The 24658-nt window shown below is 39.9% G+C and overlaps 1 protein-coding gene and 1 long non-coding RNA gene across 2 annotated transcripts in view; one reads left to right on the top strand and one right to left on the bottom strand.

Moving 5' to 3' along the window:
* LOC126100704 (rabphilin-3A) overlaps positions 1–24658 on the bottom strand; it is a 1079132-nt gene that overhangs the window by 676109 nt on the left and 378365 nt on the right. The gene's annotated exons all lie outside the window — the stretch shown is intronic.
* Positions 4372–5012, top strand: LOC126100708 (uncharacterized). The gene is made up of 3 exons (XR_007522201.1): positions 4372–4458; positions 4579–4649; positions 4794–5012. It is a non-coding gene; the product is annotated as an uncharacterized LOC126100708 (long non-coding RNA).

Raw genomic sequence — 24658 nt, 5'->3', positions numbered from 1 at the left:
AGTAATTGTGAAAGATGGTCTCTGTAGCTGGTGTCAAAGTTTTATGACGTACACTTGTCCGTCTTTACACAAAACTGATCAAGGAGAGATATACTAGTTTCTGTTACATGTGTTGGAGAACTAACATTCAGACATTGATCGTAGGCTTTTATAGTATTTCAGAACTTTTCTCTGTGATGGCTATGGCTCAGAAAATCATTATTAAAATATCCACACAGTACCACTGTTTCCTCAGTTGCCTTGAGTTTGCCTAAAGCAAGGTCCAGTTTTTGAAAAAAAAAAAAACACTTACATTGGTAACTGGAGATCTATACACAGAAAACAATTTCTTTCAGACATTAACTGAACAGCTGAGACTTCAAAGTCTCTTTTACAACCTAGTTTGCATGCAGGGGCTACATTCTCATAAACTAAACTTTCTTTTACATGCATACACGTTCCCCCACGTTTCGATTCCATTCTACAAAGTCAGTCCCGAAGGTTAAAATAGAATATTCTTAAGTGATGAAAATATTCATTTTGTAATTAGTGTTCACAAAAACATAAAACTGAATAATCTTTCCATTCCATATTGAGAAACAAATTTGTCATCAACTTTGTTTGTTAATGACTGACATTTTGGTATACAATCTTTAGTGTGTATTTGCAATTTAGTTTTGCATCACATTTTTTTGTGATACAGTCTATTTCCGTAAAAATGTCTTTCGCTCTTTTTATAAGACACAGCATCTTCCTTTATGAACCATTTGTCCAAAGTACTTTGAAATGCTTCTATACTACGCCCCTTCTGGCGCATGTTTACCAAACGACAGATTTCTTCGACCAGAAATTGTATCCCATGAAGGTCATGGATATGTCAAACGTGCTTACTGTTATGAAATTCACATCCAGAAATTTCTTGCATACTTCATCTATCTCTCTGTTTACTCTTCCTATTAATTAATTTACACCTGATCAAGGATGTAGGTCGTATCTGTGTGGTTGATTTACAACACCTAGATTTGTATTGCCTAATTAGAGTGGCGCATTTCAAACTTTTATGAGTTCACTACTCTTATCTCTGGCAACATCATTTGCACCTGCACAAATTCTTTTGTGCACACTTCAGACCAGTCGATTGCATTTGTAATCACATTTCGTTGTTTGCTATGCGACACGCGCGAAAAATTTACATTGCACGGCTGCTGTCAATTGTAACTAGTTTCTGGACTCATATGTTTCTGAGTGACATTGTTTGTAGAATCACTTTTGTCATTACAGCTATTTGATGCGCTTACTTTTGAATTTACAAGTTTTATGTTGGTTTCAACTGTAGTTCTTGCTTTGTTTACATCAGTGGTAGCCGGCATTTCTTTGAGGTTGAGAAGATTTTCTGTATGTTGAGTTTTACAAGCAAGATTTTGCAGCTGTTTCCCCAATAAGGCAACAGTCCTTTTAAGCTAATCGATTTTCCTGTTTGTGTGTGTGTGTGTGTGTGTGTGTAGTTCAAACGAGACGTAAGTCGTCGCAATGTTTACATATGGATGTCACTGAACTTCCATTTGCCATAGTTTTTTCACTAGATTTTGATCTTATAATGATTTCGCCCGCGTTTTTCACTCTTACTTCGCAGCAGTAACATTTTCGAGTATCTTTTATCACTGCCATCTTCTCTTGTTACAGAGTGGACGCGCTGACTTCTCATTCACATTTTTCTAAAGCGCAGAAATTTGTATCTGAACTTCACTTTGTGAAGTGCATTTGTCGTCCATTGTACTCGAGAGGCGTTTCTCTACATTATAATACCTGTCATTTCCGTAAAGGTCTCTGTTCGTTACAGCGGGATGGATTATGTTCTCTCAGGAATCCACGTCGCAAATGTGCAAACTCTACCATGTTTGTACGAAATTCACAGAGGCCTTTCACAGAACGTTCGTCCTTTGTGACTAGTGCCTGCGGCGTACTCCAGAAAGGAATGAATGTGGGGAGGCCGTGTCTTACGGCTTCTCTTCACCTCTCGAGAAATTAAGCGCAAACGTCTGCCATTTTACATCCATTTATGAGATATTCGCTTTGCATTTTCCTGGACAGTGTACTTGACTTTGCAGTGGTATACTGCAGGATAGCTATCTAGGCAATTACGCTTCTTTCTTTCCTGAAAGGAAAACGCCTACCTGCCATTATCCACAATTTTCTTGTCGTCTTTACCATAACAGATGAAGTAGCTGTTTAACTGTGTGTACTAAACCGCTTTACTTGTGAATAACATGTTTCTGAGATATAATTACTGGTGTTTGGAAACTAGGTGAAGATACTTGTACCGCCTTCGGGGCAACTATCGCCCCATCTTCGGTACGTTAACGTTTTAACGTTTTCATACATCTAATTCATTAGACGTCAATTAATAATACACAAATAGGCTGTTCGTTGGGTTTGAGTAACGTAAGTATGAATATCATTAACGCATGCTTTATAATGGAAGCGGTGATACGAAGCCGGTCAGACACCGCAGCGCAATCAGCTTCTCATCTTGTTAAAGCTTTGGCTCCAGCTCACTGGCCGTACATACACTCCTGGAAATTGAAATAAGAACACCGTGAATTCATTGTCCCAGGAAGGGGAAACTTTATTGACACATTCCTGGGGTCAGATACATCACATGATCACACTGACAGAACCACAGCCACATAGACACAGGCAACAGAGCATGCACAATGTCGGCACTAGTACAGTGTATATCCACCTTTCGCAGCAATGCAGGCTGCTATTCTCCCATGGAGACGATCGTAGAGATGCTGGATGTAGTCCTGTGGAACGGCTTGCCATGCCATTTCCACCTGGCGCCTCAGTTGGACCAGCGTTCGTGCTGGACGTGCAGACCGCGTGAGACGACGCTTCATCCAGTCCCAAACAAGCTCAATGGGGGACAGATCCGGAGATCCTGCTGGCCAGGGTAGTTGACTTACACCTTCTAGAGCACGTTGGGTGGCACGGGATACATGCGGACGTGCATTGTCCTGTTGGAACAGCAAGTTCCCTTGCCGGTCTAGGAATGGTAGAACGATGGGTTCGATGACGGTTTGGATGTACCGTGCACTATTCAGTGTCCCCTCGACGATCACCAGTGGTGTACGGCCAGTGTAGGAGATCGCTCCCCACACCATGATGCCGGGTGTTGGCCCTGTGTGCCTCGGTCGTATGCAGTCCTGATTGTGGCGCTCACCTGCACGGCGCCAAACACGAATACGACCATCATTGGCACCAAGGCAGAAGCGACTCTCATCGCTGAAGACGACACGTCTCCATTCGTCTCTCCATTCGCGCCTGTCGCGACACCACTGGAGGCGGGCTGCACGATGTTGGGGCGTGAGCGGAAGACGGCCTAACGGTGTGCGGGACCGTAGCCCAGCTTCGTGGAGACGGTTGCGAATGATCCTTATAAAATAAATAAAATAAAATCAAATAAAATATTAATTATTTATTGTTAATTATTCTGTATGATGGTGATTGTAATTGTAATTGATATTTGCTTATCTGGATAATTATTCGGTATCAGACGCTTGACAATGGCTTTTTCGTAAAGGCAATGTTACTCGTAGTTGACCGTGAAATAAAATTGAAATAATCGGACTTCGTAGTTAAATCGTTTCCAAAGACTGCTGCGGTAGGTGCGGACTCATAATCTAAATCTCAATATTACAATAATTTGCCAGCCATGCCAAAACGTCGTACAGAGGTGATTGTCTACTAAACATGAAAAAGTTACACTGTTAGTTAAATCAGATATATTCAATGAATAAGCCTACAGTTCATAATCCTACTTACTTTTATAAATATAAATTCTTTACAGAATCGAGTGCCTAGTGTGGTTGCAACTCGCAGTAATTTTCTATAACATGAAATATGGCGGTGTGCCAGACAATAAAATAAAATACGTGCTTCTCGCACCACTTCAACCAGAGCTCTCTTTTCTTAATCAAACATACGAGTAACGTAATTGTGCTTTTGTTTTATCAGCGACACAGCGCTGCAGTTGTGTGCCATAGGCTTTATTTATTTGTCACTGATTATTTATTTAATTAATATTCGCGTTTCCGAGGAAACTCACGCTCGGCATGCAAATGTGCCTTTATATTGCCCCCTGAATTGCGAGGCGAAAGGACACACCTGCAGGCGAGCAATTCACCTAAAGGCACAAGAAAATCTAAGTTATATACAACTATTTACATGACCCACATTATACTCATTATATACAAAATTTGAATGACGCGGGTGCGCCGTAAAAGTTCTTATGTTGGCAGATAGAGTGCGCGCATGCGCAGAAGCGTCTGTGTGACTCCGGCACTGCCGTTATATCGTACAGTTAGATCACGCGGCACAGTATTGCATTTCATATTGTTCGTGTGCGCGCGTCTCTCAGTCGTTGCACCAAGAAAATATTCAACCAAGATTACATATGAAGACTACATTCTATGACAGGTAACTTAGTTTTAAATTTACAATATTCGTTATAACACAATACAACTTAGATTGTTGAATGTTCTTAGTTACATAGTATTGTTTTGAAATACTTCAAAGAAAAATGTCCGTATGTTTCAGGTGCGTTGACCTATACACATCGTGTCGTTATCACAGTTCATATTCATCTGCTGCACAATAATTTTTTACAGGTTAGTATCGTCGTGGTAAAGTTTTTTGATCACAGTAACATCGTTGTATAACAACGTGATTAATACATAAGCGTGTCCATTTCCTATTTTCATTATAGTCGTTGTGATGCAGTTCGTTGTGAGTAAAAGCATTGCTTATTACAGATCAGACGTGACCCGCCGAGTAATTGGTCCACGTGCAGTTCGTTTTTTACATTCCGTGGAAGCTTGGTTGTAGAACCTCGGACGGCACATAGCTGGCGTCGATCCTAGGACAGTCCAGGTAAGAGTGTCCGTCACATTTCGAGAACATTTCATTCCCTGAAGTTCCAACCAAAATTCTTCCACCCGTCGTGTTGTTTTCTGGACAGGCACTTTGTGTCCATTTAATCCAGTTAACATCTTGAAGTTAGGTACAGTAGTAATGTCACTAGACGATGCACGACTTATGCACTTCACATTTTCAGTTTTTTGCTGAATATAGCTCACCTAAATGTTCGTAGTTATTAATCAAGGAAATCGTTCATCGCGTTTACATAGGTACGATGCATAATGAATGGCATTAACCGTTTCCTTCACATAGGTTTCTGCGTAGTTGCAGAGTTAGTAATGTTCGTTAATGTCCGTGAACAGAGGTTCACTATGCAATGTCTTTTTGGCATTCGTTTTGTTCAAATTTTTACATGATACATCAGTTAAAAAAAAAAGTAATTATACATACACACGTCACATATTTTCTTAGTATAAACATAATACAGTTGCACATAAACATGTTTACATCATCATTACATCGCTATAGGTTATTACATTGTGTCACATTTGATTACATGAATTGCAGATATTTACGTCCTCTTTATCGGTTTTGTGATGTCACCTGAAATTAAGATAGGTTAGACACAACATTCATTACATCAGTAGGCAAGACCAGGCGTTTTCACTACTCAATAAATATTCAAAATAGTAAGAGAGAGAAAATGTTCGATTCCTCGCGTTTTGTGCGTGTGTGTAGAGTGTCTGTGTGGCCTTGACTACTGGTAGATGCTTTTCGTGTTGAGAGCTGTGCGTCTAATCTATTTCTCAAAGTAAAAGATCGCTTCACAGATGACGTCTGTCAGTTCGTCAGGTGTCATACCAAGTCAGTGGTACCTACAGTCACAAATGTTCCGTGAAAAATTAATATATCATTCACTGCTACGTAATCATAAGTTTTACTTTAATATTCAGTCTTCTCGGTGGAGCCGCGGCGTTGAAAGAAAAGTTCTTCTGTCTTCAACTGCGACTCTGGAACGCTGAAATGAAAATTTCTATACTACTTATTATCTGTGTTGTAACGAGTTGCTTAGCAATGTTTTGATGGGTATGACTTTGACATTATTCAGTATGAAATGCTCTAAGATCTCGGTGTGCGTATAGCCCAATAATTTTGTTAGTTCTACGATGTTGTAACAGATACGCACCAGGGTGCGGTATGTTAACAATTATATAAGGTCCTTCATATAGCAGACGCCACTTAGCGTTGCGTCGTTTGAGTGCAACAGATTTATGATGAGTACGAAGTAGTACAAGCATTCCTACCTCGAATTTTTGTTTTCTTTTTATTATGTTTCTGTGATGTTTGTTTCGTATTTGTGCGTGATGTGTCAATGTAGTTAATACTTCTTTTATTTTCTGTTCAGGTGTGATTTCCTTGTCTGACAACTTAGGTAATGGTTCTATCCACTGATCGTTCTGTTTGCAATTGAACATGATCTCGTTAGGTGTGTAATTTGTATCGTAAATATTTAAGTTATTGTGTACGTCTTCGAAAAGACTTAGGTAGGACACCCAATTAGTATGTTTTGATGAAATATAGGTCCTCATGAATCGATTTAATTCTCGGAAAAGTCTCTCAGTCGCGTTACATTGTGGACTAAACCTCGAAATAAATATACTTTTAATGTTATTGTCCTTCAAGAAATTTCTCCATTTGTACCCAGAGTAGTATGCTGCATTATCTGACAGAATTGCTTTAGGTTTTCCCACGTGCGTCAGGTAATCACTTGAGAATCTTCGTATTATAGCACTTGCAGTGGCGGATTTTAAAGCATAAAGTTTTACATGTTTAGAAAATACATCGTAAAAAGCTAAGATATATTTGACGCCTCCAGAGCTTGCTGGATGCGGTCCACTGATGTCAGTACACAGAATTTCCAGGGGTTTACTGGGTAAAATAGAATGTAAATCTGTTTTTGTGGATAAATTCTGAGGTTTTGATTTTTGACATATGACACATGTTTTCAGTTCCCTGTAAATTTTTCTTCTCATATTGCTAAAATAACAGTATGTGCTGAGCTTTGCCAAACAATTTTTCGTCCCATAATGACCCCAAACTAAGTGTGTGTGCCAAATTAAATTACGTTCAGACTCTTCGGGAATGCATACACACCAGTTAGTAGCATTTGGATGTCGTCGATAAAATAACACATCATTGTGTAACTTGTAATACTTAGTCGAAGGATGATTTTGTTTTTCTACCAGTAATGTTATTATCTTATACCAGTGAGGATCAGATTTTTGTAATTCAGCCATGTTTCTGCACATATCAATATAATATTGGTGATACTGCTTGTCTTGCATTAAGAGAATCCTGTAGTCATTTATATTTTCTAAGTCACTGTTGGTATCATTCATACCTTGTGGAAGTCTAGACAAAGTGTCCGCAATGGTGTTGTCCTTACCTCTTATGTACTTAATTTCAAAAGAGTAGTTCTGAAGTGTAACTGCCCATCGTGATAGTCTAGGATGTACAAGTTTACAAGTTAACAAAAATTTCAGGGCCTGGTGATCGGTGTAAATTACTGTATGTTTTCCAAATAAATAATAATTGAATTTCTTGAATGCCCATACTATGGAAAGTGTTTCTAACTCAGTAGTCGAGTATGTACGCTCACATTCAGTTAAAGTACGACTTGCAAACCCAATAATTCTTATCTGTTCCTTTTGTTTATTCTTTACAACTTGAAATAAGCAACAGCCCAAGCCAGTACGTGAAGCGTCACAAGTCATACAAAAATCTAAATTGAAATCTGGATGGCTCAATATGTTAGCATTCACTAAAGCATGTTTAATTGTATTAAAGTCATTCTGGCACTGTTCCGACCAGATCCAAACTTGATTCTTTCTGAGTAGATTTAGCAGATGTTTACTGTTCAAAAGTGGTTGTGGCAAAAAACGTCTGAAAAATGAACATAGCCCAAGGAATGATTTTAACTGCTTTTTAGTTCGAGGGCTAGGAAAGTTTCTGATAGCATCTAATTTACTGGGATCAGGACGTATGCCCTGTGAATTAATGATATGTCCTAAATATTTTATCTCACTGCAACCAAATTTTGATTTTCTTAGGTTGGCTGTGACTCCAGCTTGTGCAAATTTTTCTAAAATTCTTTGAAGTGTGTCAACGTGTTCATTCCAGGATTGTGTAGCTATCAGTATATCATCTACATAGTGTGTGACTGTCTCAACTAAATCGTCGCCTAGCACGGTATCCAGGGCTGTAATGAATACCCCAGAGCTGACATTCAGTCCGAAGGGTAGAACACAAAACTGATAGGTTCGCCCCCCGAACATAAATGCAGTATATTTCCGAGAATCAGGAGTGATACCCACCTGCCAAAACGAATTAGCGAGATCTATTGTGGAAAAATATTTTGCATCTAGAAATTTCTGTAATTGCTCTTCTAAATTTTCAGGTTTTGTGTGAACCGGTAAAATTATTTCATTAATAGCTCGTGCGTCTAACACTAACCTAATGCTTCCATTTGATTTTTTGACAACAAGTAGAGGACTACAGTAAGGTGAGGTGGATGGTTCAATGACCTTCCAGTCTAACATTTGTTTTAATTCTTGCCACACAGCAGGTCGTTGAGATAACGGTACGTTATATGTCTTGTGGTAGAAGATCTTGTGAGGCTTAACTTCAATCTTGTACACATACGTGTTGATAACACCTAATCGTTTGGTAAAAACTTGTAAATATTTGGATAACACTTCCTGTAGTTTTATACGTTCATGTACACTGAGAGCTGTAGCTTCACTTATCTTATGATCAAGCAATGTTTTCAAGTCCATTAGCTCTGCGTCAGATGAGTGTGTTTGCATGTCTTGAATGTCTTTGTCAAGTACTAACTGAACCTTGTACCCTGTACAGTGTTTGTCATGCTTTAGAGTTCTCCTGTCCAAATCAATAATAATTACCCTGCTTTTATCATTTAAAATACATTTACCTTTGGAGAAGTCTATAATGCAGTCCTTCTCGCTCATAATATCTATTCCTAATATGCAATTAGTCACAAGGTTTTGTACAACCAGGAATGGCCATTGTACGGTTCCATTACCTATTTTAACGTTTACAAAAACTTGCTTCGTAACCCTACATGACTTATTACCTAGTGCAGTAGTTATTTTACAGTTTTGGGCAGGAAACTCAGGCACAGGTTCCAATTCACACATCTTTTTATAAAAATTAAAAGATAAAACGCTCACAGCTGCACCTGTATCTAGGACAATAGTAGTTGGAATCCCACCTACTACACCAGTAGTGGATGCTAAAACAATTTCATTTGTGTTTAAACGACATTGTGTACTGTCTTGTAAAAGTTCATCTGATATATTGTTATTGTGGTTGTATCTTATAAATAAAACAGGTAGTTTTTGTTTAGAATTACTCGGCATATCATTATTCTGTTGTTCAAGTGTGGTGTCAAATAACTGATTAACATTGAAGCCGCCCCCCAAGAATTCTTCAGCCACGACCTGGGGCAAAGTAGTGACTGTTTCTAGTTTGTTGGATTAGCATTTGTACTAGGTACTGACACAGATTGAGGTTGTGCATCAGGTGTCATTTCTATTATATTCACATTCGGATATTGCCTATTATGATCTCCAAACTTTTGCGGTTGTTGTTGCTGTTGCGCATTATAACTTACCTGTCGGTCGTAAGGTATGCTCCAATTTTGTCCTGGTGGCTGCTGTGGTAAAGCAGAGTTTGAATGAAAGTACTGATCGTTACGAGTCCAACCTTGATGCTGTCTTGGCTCGTAGTTATTATTATTTCTATTTCTGTTTGTGTTTTTGTTATTACCTTTGTATCCGTTGTTACCGTTGTAGTTATTACCGCGGTGCCTTTTGTATGGATTGCCGCATGAAGTGTTATTACTGTTGTAACTATTTTTTGTATTGGAATACGCGTGTTGATTTTGATTTCCGTACTGAGACGGCATGTGAGTTTGCTGTTTTTGTTGTACCGCGTATCCAACTGTGGGCGCGCCAGAATTGTGTTGGCAAGCCTGCATGTTTTGCATACCACTAGTGTAAACATTGTGGCTGCTGTTTTGCCGCGCGAAGCGCTGGTCTTCAAGTAACATGTCAACCGAATCTAAAGCTGTTAAAAAATAATCTGAATCGTCATCCGGGATATGTAGAAGTTTTTCTTTAATGTTGAAAGGCAATTTGGCCTTCAACGCACGGAGTATATCACGCGTTGCGACTGGTTCGTCTAAAAAGTGTCCCATGTTCAAGTATTTTTCAAAATATCTGCGTAAGTTGCCATTTTTACTGTTAAAAGTTTCAGGTTCTAAAATTTGTCTTCTGAGTCGCTCCTGGACGGATTGCGACCAGAATTTGTTCAGAAAAGCACGCTCAAACTCACTGTACGTGGTACATACGTCAGCTTGACTGTATGCCCAGACAGCTGCATCGCCTTGGATGTAACCGACAATATATGAAATCTTTTTCCGGTCACTCCAAGTGCGTGGAAATGCGTTACTAAAAGATTTAAGAAAAATCACCGGATGAATGGTTCGTTTTTCTGGGATAAAAATCTGAAATTGCCTGTGTTTCATTAAGCTTTCGTCTTCCTTTGCATTATGATATGGATTTGTCCCACTGTAATTACTGCTATGTCCAGCTGGCGAGTAATTACGATAATGTTGCTGTGGTTTACCATGATAATAGCTTGTGTTTGTGTTTGCACATCGTGGTATGTGTTGTAGTCGTGGTGCGTTTTGTTCTTGTGTATTTGTCGTGTGCGGAATGTGTGTATCATACTCGAATGTATATTGGTTTCTGAACTGTACATTTTGACTGATATTTTCGTTACATTCAGACTGTGGTCGATCGGTGAATTGTCCCATGGGTGCAGTGACGGATTGTACTGCGTCACTGATCAGCTGTTTGTTATTAGTAATGTATTGCGCTACGGAGTCGTGCACAATTGTTGGTAAATTTTCACGTAAGCATGTATCAAAATGTTTGTCTTTGTTCACTACCCAATCATTAAATTCTTTATTAATATTTTCAAAATGAGCTGTGGCATCAGATTGTAAGATGTCAGTCAGGTGTTGTTCAACATTGTCAAATTTATTCTGTACGTCAGTAATTCGTTTTTCAAGGTTGTCATGTACTGAAGGATATGTTTGAATTTGTTCAGTAAGAACTTCACACGTGACATTAAGGTTTTTTATTTGTGTCTGTAAAAGTGCTACGTCAGTTGTAGTCTTTTCTTGTCTCGTATTAAGCTGGGAAAATTTAGTACTGAGTTCAGTCATCTGTTTGGTCAGTGTGGCGTCTATAAGTTCCACACGTTTACATAAAGTGTCATTACCTGTCTTGAGTGCTATGAGGTCAGATTTAATTGCGTCATTTTGTGTCTTTAAGGTTGCCATGTTTTCGGCGTTCTGTTTGATTAACATTTGTAACATGTCGGCAATGTTTACCGTTTGCAAGGTCTCTGCCCCCGCCGCGTCATTAGACGTGACGTCATGCATTAACATGGGCTCTGATTGAGACCTTGAAATTTTTGTGGTGGACGGCCTCTTGTCAAAATTTTCGTCAACACTTGCGTCAATGTTTGATGAATCGTCACTACCGGTTGCTGTCGTAAAGTCATTTTCTAACACTTGTCTCACGTCCGAGTCGGATTGCGTCTGAATAGTACGTCCTTGCTGTTCCATTTTTGCGTATTGTTTTCTAGTTATTACCATGCCACACGTGAAATATGTTTCAAGAAAATATTTGACACTGATTTTAAAATAAAATGCAGTTGAGCATGAATCGCTCGTAGCAACAATGGCTGTCTATTAATTTAAAAATATAAACTGAATTTGAGATTATTGGTAATGGCTGCTGTCCATGTTACTACGTATCGTACAGAAGTCGGCCATATTGTACACTCGTGTATTGGTATTGTTGCATACGTTATTGTTTAGGGAAAAGTACTGAGAATGAAATTTATCACTGAAACTGTTATGCGGAAAAGAAACACTACAGAATTTACTGAAAAGCTAATACACTGAATTATACGTCTGGTCAAGCCCGCCAATGCAAGGATGCTGCGTCTTACCTTATTTTGCTGGAAGCTTCTTTGCGTCTTCCGGCAAAATTTCAGAATTGCAATGTCTTCAAATTTTGTTATCTCTCATACATTGACGTCCAGGTCCAGAAAGTTGATTTTTTACATGAAACAAAGAGAACAATGTAACAAATGACAAAATAACAAGTCCTGTCACGGTCGCCAATATAAAATAAATAAAATAAAATCAAATAAAATATTAATTATTTTAATGTTAATTATTCTGTATGATGGTGATTGTAATTGTAATTGATATTTGCTTATCTGGATAATTATTCGGTATCAGACGCTTGACAATGGCTTTTTCGTAAAGGCAATGTTACTCGTAGTTGACCGTGAAATAAAATTGAAATAATCGGACTTCGTAGTTAAATCGTTTCCAAAGACTGCTGCGGTAGGTGCGGACTCATAATCTAAATCTCAATATTACAATAATTTGCCAGCCATGCCAAAACGTCGTACAGAGGTGATTGTCTACTAAACATAAAAAAGTTACACTGTTAGTTAAATCAGATATATTCAATGAATAAGCCTACAGTTCATAATCCTACTTACTTTTATAAATATAAATTCTTTACAGAATCGAGTGCCTAGTGTGGTTGCAACTCGCAGTAATTTTCTATAACATGAAATATGGCGGTGTGCCAGACAATAAAATAAAATACGTGCTTCTCGCACCACTTCAACCAGAGCTCTCTTTTCTTAATCAAACATACGAGTAACGTAATTGTGCTTTTGTTTTATCAGCGACACAGCGCTGCAGTTGTGTGCCATAGGCTTTATTTATTTGTCACTGATTATTTATTTAATTAATATTTCGCGTTTCCGAGGAAACTCACGCTCGGCATGCAAATGTGCCTTTATATCCTCGCCGATACCCCAGGAGCAACAGTGTCCCTAATTTGCTGGGAAGTGGCGGTGCGGTCCCCTACGGCACTGCGTAGGATCCTACGGTCTTGGCGTGCATCCGTGTGTCGCTGCGGTCCGGTTCCAGGTCGACGGGCACGTGCACCTTCCGCCGACCACTGGCGACAACATCGATGTACTGTGGAGACGTCACGCCCCACGTGTTGAGCAATTCGGCGGTACGTCCACCCGGCCTCCCGCATGCCCACTATACGCCCTCGCTCAAAGTCCGTCAACTGCACATACGGTTCACGTCCACGCTGTCGCGGCATGCTACCAGTGTTAAAGACTGCGATGGAGCTCCGTATGCCACGGCAAACTGGCTGACATTGACGGCGGCGGTGCACAAATGCTGCGCAGCTAGCGCCATTCGACGGCCAACACCGCGGTTCCTGGTGTGTCCGCTGTGCCGTGCGTGTGATCATTGCTTGTACAGCCCTCTCGCAGTGTCCGGAGCAAGTATGGTGGGTCTGACACACCGGTGTCAATGTGTTCTTTTTTCCATTTCCAGGAGTGTATTTCCTGCTGCTTCTGTATGTCTTGCTGTAGGGAGGGCGGTGTGTGGGGGAGGATTTCAAAAGGCTACCAAGATATCGTGACACTATCTCCAGACGGATTGAGAAGACGTTTAAGCAGATTTTGTGACCAGTTCAGAGTTAGTCAGTTACAGAGTAACTATTGTTTAGCTTCAGTTGCGTATTTTTTCAGTAATTGTCGTTGTCCTGTTGTTTTGTAGGTGTCGATAATCGTGGTCCTGTAATCTGATATACTCATCTGACTGTATTTACTACTGTAAATGACCCGACATACTAAGAGATAAGCAGAAGTTTGAAAAAAACTGACAAACGATAAAGTGGCTAGAACTGACGAAACACCAGTGGAATTGCTGAAATATGGCGATCATAAAATTCATGAGAATTTGTTTTAATTTTTTTCCCAAATTTTTGCGAGATAGGAAAAATACCCAGTGAATGAAAGCGATCAATCATTGTCCCTACCCACAAGAAACAAGGTAAACGAAAGTGCAGGAATTACAGAGGAGTTTCCCTACTAGCCACAGCAATGTCACGTATAATTTTGCAAAGACACACTCCCTATGCCGAGGACATAATACAGGACCACCAGAATGGTTTTCAGTATATATACTTGAACAATAGACCCCATATTCTGCATCAAGACCATCAGTGGAAGTGAGAGAATACAACACGAACATCCATTACCTGTTCATTGACTTTCAGAACGTCTACGACTTGGTACACAGAGAAACGGTATGGGAAATCATGGCAGAAGACGGAGTCCATAAGAAAGTCATCAGCCTGGTTAAAATCTGTATGGAGGCGGTGGCAAGCAAGACGACATACTGTGTCTAGGTATCTACTTTTTTGAGAACAAAAGTGGACTAAAGAAGGGTGAAGTTCTATTCTTACTTCAACCTTGACATGGAAAAAGTAGAAAGATAATCCAAAAAAGCAAGAAATGGGAACACCTCAGATAGACAATCAAACATTCTGGCCTATGCAGATGATATAGCGTTTCTAGGACAGGAGGAGGAGGAGATCAGTGCTTAACGTCCCGTCGACAACGAGGTCATTAGAGACGAATCACGAGGTCGGATTGGGGAAGGATGGGAAAGGAAATCGGCCGTGCCCTTTCAAAGGTACCATCCCGGCGTTTGCCTGAAACGATTCAGGGTAATCACAGGAAACCTAAATCTGAATAGCTGGACACGGATTTGAACCGTCGTCCTCCCGAATGCGAGTCCAGTGAGCTAACCACTGCGCTACCTCGCTTGGTTTTATAGGACGTATCGGTAGTGCAAGAACGCTGTGCAAGGAAAATAAATGAAATCGCCATTAAAAATTAACGAAGAAAAGACAGAATACGTGATCACACAAAGGGTAAACACGACTAAAGAATAACGTGGTGACCTCCACATACCACACTTTCAAGAGCACTCCCAATTTTTTTCGTGTAAATAAAAATGACTGCAGTAGAAGACAAGTTGAATGCCAAACTGAAATGTGGAACCCAAAAAACTACTTTACCCTCCAAAATCTTCTATCCACCAAACTGTTGCCCAGGAAAACCAAGCTGAAACTCTACCACACAATCATCAGGGAACTACTGCTATATGCAGCGGAAGCATGGAACGTGATCAAAAGAACAGAGAGCCAACTCTTGGTCTTCAAAAATAGAGCGTGCAGAAAAATATTTCGGTCACCATTTGACCAAGGAACAGAAAGAAGGATTTTGAGATCCAATGACGATCTAGCTAAGCCAGATAACCAATTCTCGGTAGAGAACATCACCAAACCGAGACGTTTGCAACGGGCAGGCTATGTTATCAGAAAGGGCCATAGCAGAAAAATGGTTCAAATGGTTCGGAGCACTATAGGACTTGACATCTGAGGTCATCAGTCCCCTAGAACTTAGAACTACTTAAACCTAACTAACCTAAGGATATCGCACACATCCATGCCCGAGGGAGGATTCGAACCTGCGACCGTAGCAGTAGCGCGGTTCCGGACTGTAGCGCCCAGAACCGATCGGCCACTCAGCCATAGCAGAACAGCACCTCAGGGACGAAGTGTGGCTATGTAATGGGACTTTTGCTGTAACAAGTTTTATTTCAGAAACATAAATATTTATTTATTTTCATTCTCAGTATACTCCCCTCCCCTATCCATACCTTGTTCCACGCTTGTTTTCCACTGATGAAAACGGTGCTTGATGCGTTGCTCTGTGAGCTTCGTAATGAGACGTGTCACGTTTTATTTCACTCCTTCTACGGATTGAAATGTTCCTCCTCTTAATGTAGATTTGGCCTTGGGGAATAGATAAGTCACATGGTACTAGGTCAGGCGAATAAAGAGGTTAGTATAACAATGAATACAGTACTTCGCTAGAAACCTCTTAACAGACAATGCAGCCGGAGCCTTGTTTTGGTGCAGAACCCACGACTTGTTTTTACGCGATTTGGATCTTTTTTCTTGTTTTCTTATGGAATTGAACAAGAACCGCAAGGTATTAATGTTGATTAATAGTATGGCCTTTAGGAAAACCGCTAAAATACATAATTCCGCGAATATCGAATAAAACAGTCATCTTAGCTTTCAGTCTTGATTTGCTCATTCGAGTCGTTTTCGCTCTCGGTGAAGTTGGGCCATTCTAATACATGGACTGGCACTTAGTCTCTGGATCCTAAGTGAAAAACCAAGATTTGTCACATGTTATCATTCTTTTCAAGAAATTAGGATCATTTCCAATGGTATTCAAAGGGTCAGTGCAAACAATTTGCGCTTCTTTTTGTTCAACCATTTTCGGTATCAGCTTCGCACACACTTTTTTCAGGTTAAATTAGTTACGTAAAATTTGCCTTACTCATTCTCTGTCAATTTCTACAGTTTTAGCAATCGATAGAATACTCAACCAACGGACAAATCGAATCATATTACTTACTTTTTGGTTATTTCATCCGTTTTTTGATGATGAATGGCGTCCCGGGAGTGAGTCGCCTTCAACGTCTTCTCGGCCATCTTGGAAACGCTTGAAGCCCTCAAAAACTCGTAGTCTTCGCCATACACATCCTTTAGTAAAGTATAGGTTTCAGTAGCAGTTTTTCCAAGTTTGATGAGATTTTTCACAATTCTTTTCGCTATTATCGCACTTACCGCTTTTCCAGTAAAACAAAATAACAGCTCTTAAACAAACGAAGGCCACGGCTACACTAATCTGTCTACAGAGGTACCGCGTTCGACTGAGAAGGTTCCTCGCTTCACTGCTACTGTTCGTTCACCTTCGACGCATGCGTAACTGCTCTGTGAGAGTATCAGTCCCCTTATGTTATAGCCACACCTCTTATATGACAAGAAGCTGGAAGGTTGGGAACAAGAAGCAGATGGCAAGATGAGGTAGCCTCAGACGATGTCGACGGGATATTAAACTCAATCTTCCTTCCTTCCTTCGTAACGCAGCCAGGCCGAAGCCGCTGAAAGCCTGCGGCCATAACGAGCGCACGGAGGCAGCGGCGCGGGTGCAGCCGTTGACAGGCACCGCTGTTTGCGTGTCCGGCATCTTCCGTGTACTCATCGCCAAACACCCACACCACACACATTCGTGTACGTCCACTTCTGACGTCACACTGAAGTGACAACGCACTTACATCTGCCCCCGAGCTGGCAGTAAATAAAGTCCACCGCTGCGTACCAAGGTTTGAGCTATACAAATTCTCTTGCACGGAGTTTACTTACGTAAGTTCTACTGAACTTAAAAAGTACTGTATCAGTACAAACTAATAAACGATTTTATAAGTCTGTATTTTCAGTAACTGAGGTTATGCATACACAGCGTTCCAAGAAGCAGTTGAAAATATAATGCAATACTGAGACTTCCGATTTGTGTGAAAGAATAAACTGTGGTAGTTCTGATACATTAATTCGAAGTTTTTTCTTTCACTGTCGATTTCAATATCTTACCTCTGAACATACAACATTCAAACGGGTCCTAAATGTGTCGTAATATGCAGAACATATCATCATCATCATCACCATCAGAAAGTTATTTTCTTTTCTGGTTTTGAACATAACGTGATCATCAACAAAAGCAAATCATGGTTAATGGGATGCAGTCGAACTGATACTGAGGGAATTACATTAGGAAACGAGACACGACACTGAGGTGACAAATGTCATGGGATACCACCCCATATCTTGTCGGATCTCCTTTTGTCAGCGTAGTGCAGCGACTCGACGTGGCACGTACTCAACAAGTTGTTGGAAGTCCCCTGCAGAAATAATGATATGTACTGCCTCATTGCCATTTATAATTGCGAAAGTGTTGTCGGTGCAGGATACTATGTACGAACTGACCTCTCAGTTACGTCCCATAAATGTTCGATGGGATTCACGTCGGTCGATCTGAGTGGCCAAATCACTCGCTCGAGTTCTCCAGAATGTTTTACAAACCAATCGCAAACAATTATTGTCCGGTGAAATTGTTGTTGTTGTTGTTGTTGTTGTTGTGGTCTTCAGTCCAGAAACTGGTTTTATGCAGCTCTCCATGCTACTCTATCCTGTACAAGCTTCTTCATTTCCCAGTACCTACTGCAAATTACATTCTTCTGAATCCGTTTAGTGTATTCATCTCTTGGTGTCCCTCTACGATTTTTACCCTCCACGCTGCCCTCCAATACTAAACTGGTGATCCCTTGATGCCTCAGAATATGTCCTACCAACCGATCCCTTCTTCTAGTCAAGTTTTACCACAAATTTCTCGCCTCCTCAATTCTATTCAGTACCTCCTCATTAGTTATGTGATCTACCCATCTAATCTTCAGCATTCTTCTGTAGCACCACGTTTCGAAAGCTTCTATTCTCTTCTTATCCAAACTATTTACAGCCAATGTTTCACTTCCATAAATGGCAACACTCCATAGAAATACTTTCATAAACGACTTTCTGACATTTAAATCTATACTCGATGTTAACAAATTTCTCTTCTTCACAAACGCTGTCCTTTCCATTGCCAGTCTACATTTTATATCCTCTCTACTTCGATCATCATTGGTTAATTTGCTCCCCAAATGGCAAAACTCCTTTACTACTTTAAGTGTCTCATTTCCTAATCTAATTCCCTCAGCATCATCCGATTTAATTAGACTACATTCCATTATCCTCGTTTTGCTTTTGTTGATGTTCACCTTATATCGTCATTTCAAGACACTGTCCATTCCGTTCAGCTGCTCTTCCAGGTCCTTTACTGTCTCTGACAGAATTACAATGTCATCGGCGAACTTGAAAGTTTTTATTTCTTCTCCATGGATTTTAATTCCTACTTCGAATTTTTCTTTAGTTTCCTTTACTGCTTGCTCAATATACAGATTGAATAACATCGGGGAGAGGCTACAACCCTGTCTCACTCCCTTCCCAACCATTGCTTCCCTTTCATGCCCCTCGACTCTTATAACTGCCATCTGGTTTCTGTACAAATTGTAAATAGCCTTTCCCTTCTTGTATTTTACCCCTGCCACCTTCAGAATTTGAAAGAGAGTATACCAGTCAACATTGTCTAACGCTTTCTCTTAAAGCCTACAAATGTTAGAAACGTAGGTTTGCTTTCCTTAATCTATTTTCTAACATTTCTACTGAATCCACACTGATCTTCCCCGAGGTCGGCTTCTACCAGTTTTTCCATTCGTCTGTAAAGAATTCGTCTTAGTATTTTGCAGCCGTGGCTTATTAAACTGGTAGTTCGGTAATTTTCACATCTGGCAACGCCTGCTTTATTTGGGATTGGAATTATTATATTCTTCTTGAAGTCTGAGGGTGTTTCACCTGTCTCACCAGATGGTATTGTCAGGGCTGCCTCTCACAAGGCTATCAGTAGGTCTAATGGAATGTTGTCTACTCCCGGGGCCTTGTTTTGACTTAGGTGACATGGCGCACGGCGCATAATAATTCCATCGTTGTTTGGGAACATGAAATCCATGAATGATCTCCAAGTAGCCGAACATAATCATTTCCAGTCAATGATCGGTTCAGTCTGTCCAGAGGACCCAGTCCATTCCACATAAACAGAGGACGCAACGCTATGGAGCCACCACCAGCCTGCACAATGGCTTGTTGGCAACTTTGGTCCATGCTTTCGTGAGGTCTGCGCCACACCCGAAACCTACCATCAGCTCTTGCCAACTGAAATAGGGACTGCTAAGACCAGGCCACAGTTTTCCAATCGTCTAGGGCCCACCAATATTGTCACGACCCAGGAAAGGCGCTGCAGGTGATGTCATACATACATTGATTTCGGCGGTTATTTCATGCAGTAGTGCTTGTCTGTTAGCACTGACAACTGTACGCAAAGCCCGCTGCTCTCGGTCGTTAAGTGAAGGCCGTCGACCACTGGGTTGTTCATGGTGAAGGATAACGTCTTAAATTTGGAATTCTTGCCACACTCTCGACGCTGTGGATCTCGAAACAATAAATTCCCTAACGTTTTCCGAAATGGAATGTCCCATGCGCCTCGTTAAATCTACCATTTCGTGTTCAAAATCTGTTAATTCCCTCCTGCGACCATAATCACGTCGGAATCTTTTTCACGCGAATCACCTGAGTACAAACGACAGCTCCGCCGATGTACTGCCCTTTAATACCCAGAGGAGGAGGAGGTCAATGTTTAAAGTCCCGTCGACAACGAGGTCATTAGAGACGGAGCAAAAGCCTGTATTAGGGAAGGCTGGGGAGGGATATCGGCCGTGCCCTTTCGAAGGAACCACCCAGGAATTTGCATGAAGCGATTTAGGCAATCACGGAAAATCTCAGGAAGGCTGGACGCGGGTTTGAACCTTCGTCCTCCCGAATTCGTGTCCAGTGTGCTAGCCACTGCGCCACCTCGCTCAATTTTTATACCTTGAGTACGCGATACTACCGCCTTCTCTGCATGTGCATATCGCTATCCCAGGACTTTTTTCACCTCAGTGTAAAAGTAATAGATGAATTTTGCTGTTTGGACAGCAAAATAATTGATGATGCCTGAAGGAGAGGGGTTATGAAATGTAAATTGCCAATCGCAAGTAAGGTGTTTCCTAAGAAGAAAAATTACTTAACATCGGATATAGATTTAAGTGTTAGGAAAGCTATTCTGACGATATTTGTCTGGAGAGTAGCCAGGTATGGGTCTGAAACATGGACGATAAATAGTTTAAAGAGAAAAGAAGCTTTAAACTGTAGTACTACAGAAGAATGCTGAATATTAGGTGGTTAGGTCGCATAACTAATGAGGAGGCACTGAAGAGAATTGGGGAGAAAAGACATTTCTGGCCCAACTTTACTAAAAGAACGAATCGGCTGATAGGAAATATTCTGAGACGTCAAGGGATCACGAATTTAGTGTTAGAGGGATGTTTGGCGGATAAGAAGCGCAAAGGTAGACCAAGGGATCAATACAATCAGTAGATTCAAAAGGATGTAGATTGCAATAGTTCCTCGGAAATTAAAAGGCTTGCATTAGATTAGATTAGATAATATTAGTACTTGTCCCATATATCATGAATACGACATTTCGTAATGATGTGGAACGCGTCAGGTTAATAAAAGGTGTCTATACAAGATATTACATTGCACAAAATATTACATGACATTAATTTTTTTTTGTGGGGGGTTGGGGAAATTACCCACTTACTATATCCAAAAATTCATCTAATGAGTAGAAGGAGTTGCCACTTTTAAATGCTATATGGCTATCCGTCAGACTTTTGATGCTATTAGGTAAGTGAATAAAGACTTACGTGGCAGCATACTTTACCCCCTTCTGTGCCAAAGTTAGATTTAACCTTGAGTAGTGAAGATCATCCTTTCTCCTAGTGTTGTAGCCATGTACAGTGTTATTACTTTTGAATTCGTTCGGATTGTTAATAACAAATTTCATAAGTGAATATATATATATATATATATATATATATATATATATATATATATATATATATATATTGTGAGGCTACAGTGAAGATCTCTAGCTCTTTAAATAAGTGTATGCAGGATGACCTTGGATGAGCTCCAGCAATTATTCTGATTACACGCTTTTGTGCAATGAACACTCTTTTACTCAATGGTGAGTTACCCCAGAATATGATGCCATACGAAAGCAGAGAATGAAAATAGGGGTGGTAAGCTAATTTACTCAGATGTATATCGCCAAAATTTGCAATGACCTTAATAGCATAAGTAGGTGAACTTAAACGTTTCAGCAGATCCTCAGTGTGTTTTTCCAGTGCAACCCTTCATCAATACATATACCTAGAAATTTTGAGTATTCTACCTTAGCTACAGATTTCTGATCGATGTCTATATTTATTAATGGTGTCATTCGATTTACTGTGTGGAACTGTATATACTGTGTTTTGTCAAAGTTTAATGATAGCCCATTTCCAGAGAACCACTTAATGATTTTCTGAAAAACATCGTTTACAATTTCACCAGTTAATTCTTGTCTGTTGGGTGTGATAGCTATACTTGTATCATCGGCAAAAAATACCAACTTTGCATCTTCGTGAATATAGAATGGCAAATCATTAATATATATTAAGAACAGCAGATAACCCAAGACCGAACCTTACGGCACCCCATTCTTGATTGTTCCCCAGTTTGAGAAATCACCAGTTTTTGCATATTATGTGAACTGCTTATTTCAACTTTCTGCACTCTTCCAGTTAGGTATGATTTTAACCATTGAAGCACTGTCCCATTCATACCACAGTACTTGAGCTTATCTAGAAGTATTCCATGATTTACACAATCAAAAGCCTTTGATAGATCACAAAAAATCCCAACGGGTGACTTCCGTTTATTCAGAGCATTTAATATTTCATTAGTGAAAGTATATGTAGCATTTTCCGTTGAAAAACCCTTCTGGAAACCAAACTGATATTTTGTTAAAACTTTATTTTTACAAAGGTGTGAAGCTACTCTACAATACATTACTTTCTCAAAAATTTTGGATAAAGCAGTCAGAAGAGATATTGGGCAGTAGTTGTTGACTTCAGACGTATCCCCTTTTTTATGCAGTTGTTAAACGGTGGCATACTTCAGTCTATCTGGGAACATACCGTGCTTCAGAGAGCTGTTACATATGTGGCTAAGAATCCCACGTATTTCCTGGGAACAAGCTTTTATTATCCTGCTGGAAATTCCATCAATTCCATGTGAGCTTTTATTCTTGAGAGAGTTTATTATCTTCCTAATTTCAGCAGGAGAAGTGGGTGGAATTTCAACTGTATCAAATAGTGTGGGTAAGGTCTCTTCCATTAACTGCCTTGCTTCTTCTAATGAACATTTAGATCCTATTTTCTCTACAACATTTAAAAATGATTATTCAAAATGTTTTCGACTACCGGCTTCCATACAGTAGTATGGGGAGCTGCACTGAACCAGTTTTCAGACTAAAGACCACAATAAAAACAACAACAACAACAACAACGAAATCCATCCTGCTACATGAAAAATACCCATGACAATAACACAAATACTGTCTGTTGTTGCCCCAGCGAAGCTAAAAAAATACACTTACTGGTATTAAAACTGCAACACCAGAAAGCATATCAAACACCGAAATTCTACTTATTATGAGTTGGCAGTGCTATAGGAAAAATAAATCATTAAAACGCTTTTGACAGAATGTTTTCACTGTGTCTGCGATGATATTTTTATGAATTATATACTCTTGTCTTCGTCCCTATGTTCTTTGTATTACTGCTAATAATTCCGGGCTTCGCTTTAACAGCATACTGCGTTGGATGCGGATTTCGGCGTTTTATATTTTTATATTGAAGATGCTGTTAAATTTCGGTTTGACAGCACTGCAAACGTCTTATTGTAGCGAGGGGCCATTTGAAGTGTTTCGTTTTTGACTTTGACAATTGTCTTGGTACTTTATATAGTTTTAGTTTCCTTCTGTTTCCACGAGGAATCATTTCTTGAAATGCAGTTATGGACGATGTGGTTTGAATTAAACTTTAGATGACATAAATTGTGTTTTGTTATTTCGGCATGTATGGCGGTATTCCAAGTGAGCTTTTTGGCGCAGAGGAACTGCTTCCATACGATCCTGTTCTTGCTGTTGCACGGCTTTGACACTGGGCCACCAAAACGCGTTAACTGATGGAACATAAAGGAATGTGTAAGAGCGAAAGTGGGAGAGTACTTTTCTCTTTGTTTCGTTGTTAGCTTCGAACATAATAAGAACCGCCCATCATCCACTGTGTATTTTATATCCTCACGGAATACAAGTTACATATTATAAGTAACAAAATTTAATTGGCGCCAAACTTCTGTGCTTTCATCTAACCAAAGCAAATACTCGTATTTCTGATGCAAGTGCTCTGTGCTGAGCTCGTTCAGGGCAGGACAGAGAACATGCGGCTTTTCGTTTTCTTCCTCAAACACAATGTCAGGGAGTTCTCGAAAATGGCGAACAGCAATCGATATTAACATATTAGAAATGCACAAACAAAAAATTATATAGTTATTGTTCTTATTTTGAGCTGAATTGAACGTTCTACATCATGATAAAAGACAAAGGTTTCCTGTATTTACTGATAAACACTCAAAGATGTTTACGAATAAGAGACACATGTTTTATATTCGTTCCACGAAGCACTGAAACTTTGTTTGATATATTTTGGCTCAGCAGTTTCTTCTTTGATTCAACTTTTTTGAAAAAAATTACATTTTCTATTGCTATATGATTAATCATTATTGTTTTTCTTTTACTTTTGCTACAACGTTCCTGTGTTTCAAGTTACAGATCAACAGTTTTCGAACAAAACCAAATTAAACCTTGAAAATTTCAATTTTTCTGTAAATATTGATAATTTTTAAGCGACAGGAGGATAACTATGTAGAACGAAAATGTTGCATGGGTTATGCTGTTCTTTACATATCCTCACTAACTTTTTAGACGGTTCAGGAGTTCCGGTTTCTAGGGAAATCTAGGAAGACGCTGATTGCATACGTAAACAATGTGATCGACGTAAGGTAACGCCCGATAGGTATGCAACACAAGTAGCATCTCCGCCAATAGTATCCACAGGAGATTAGCCAACAACGCCCCTTCTTCTGCACCAGATCGGGAATATTAGCCTATGACTATGGCCCACCAATGGTAGCCGTATGAATTTTAACGAATACCATCACTTCTCCAGTACGAACGCAAGAAAACTCCCCTTTATAAGAGGACGCGACACTCG

This window comes from Schistocerca cancellata, chromosome 9 (genome assembly GCF_023864275.1).
Source record: "Schistocerca cancellata isolate TAMUIC-IGC-003103 chromosome 9, iqSchCanc2.1, whole genome shotgun sequence".
Taxonomy (NCBI): Eukaryota; Metazoa; Arthropoda; class Insecta; order Orthoptera; family Acrididae; genus Schistocerca; species Schistocerca cancellata.
The sequence above is the reverse complement of the archived record's forward strand: the minus strand, read 5'-3'. Positions and strand labels throughout refer to the sequence as shown.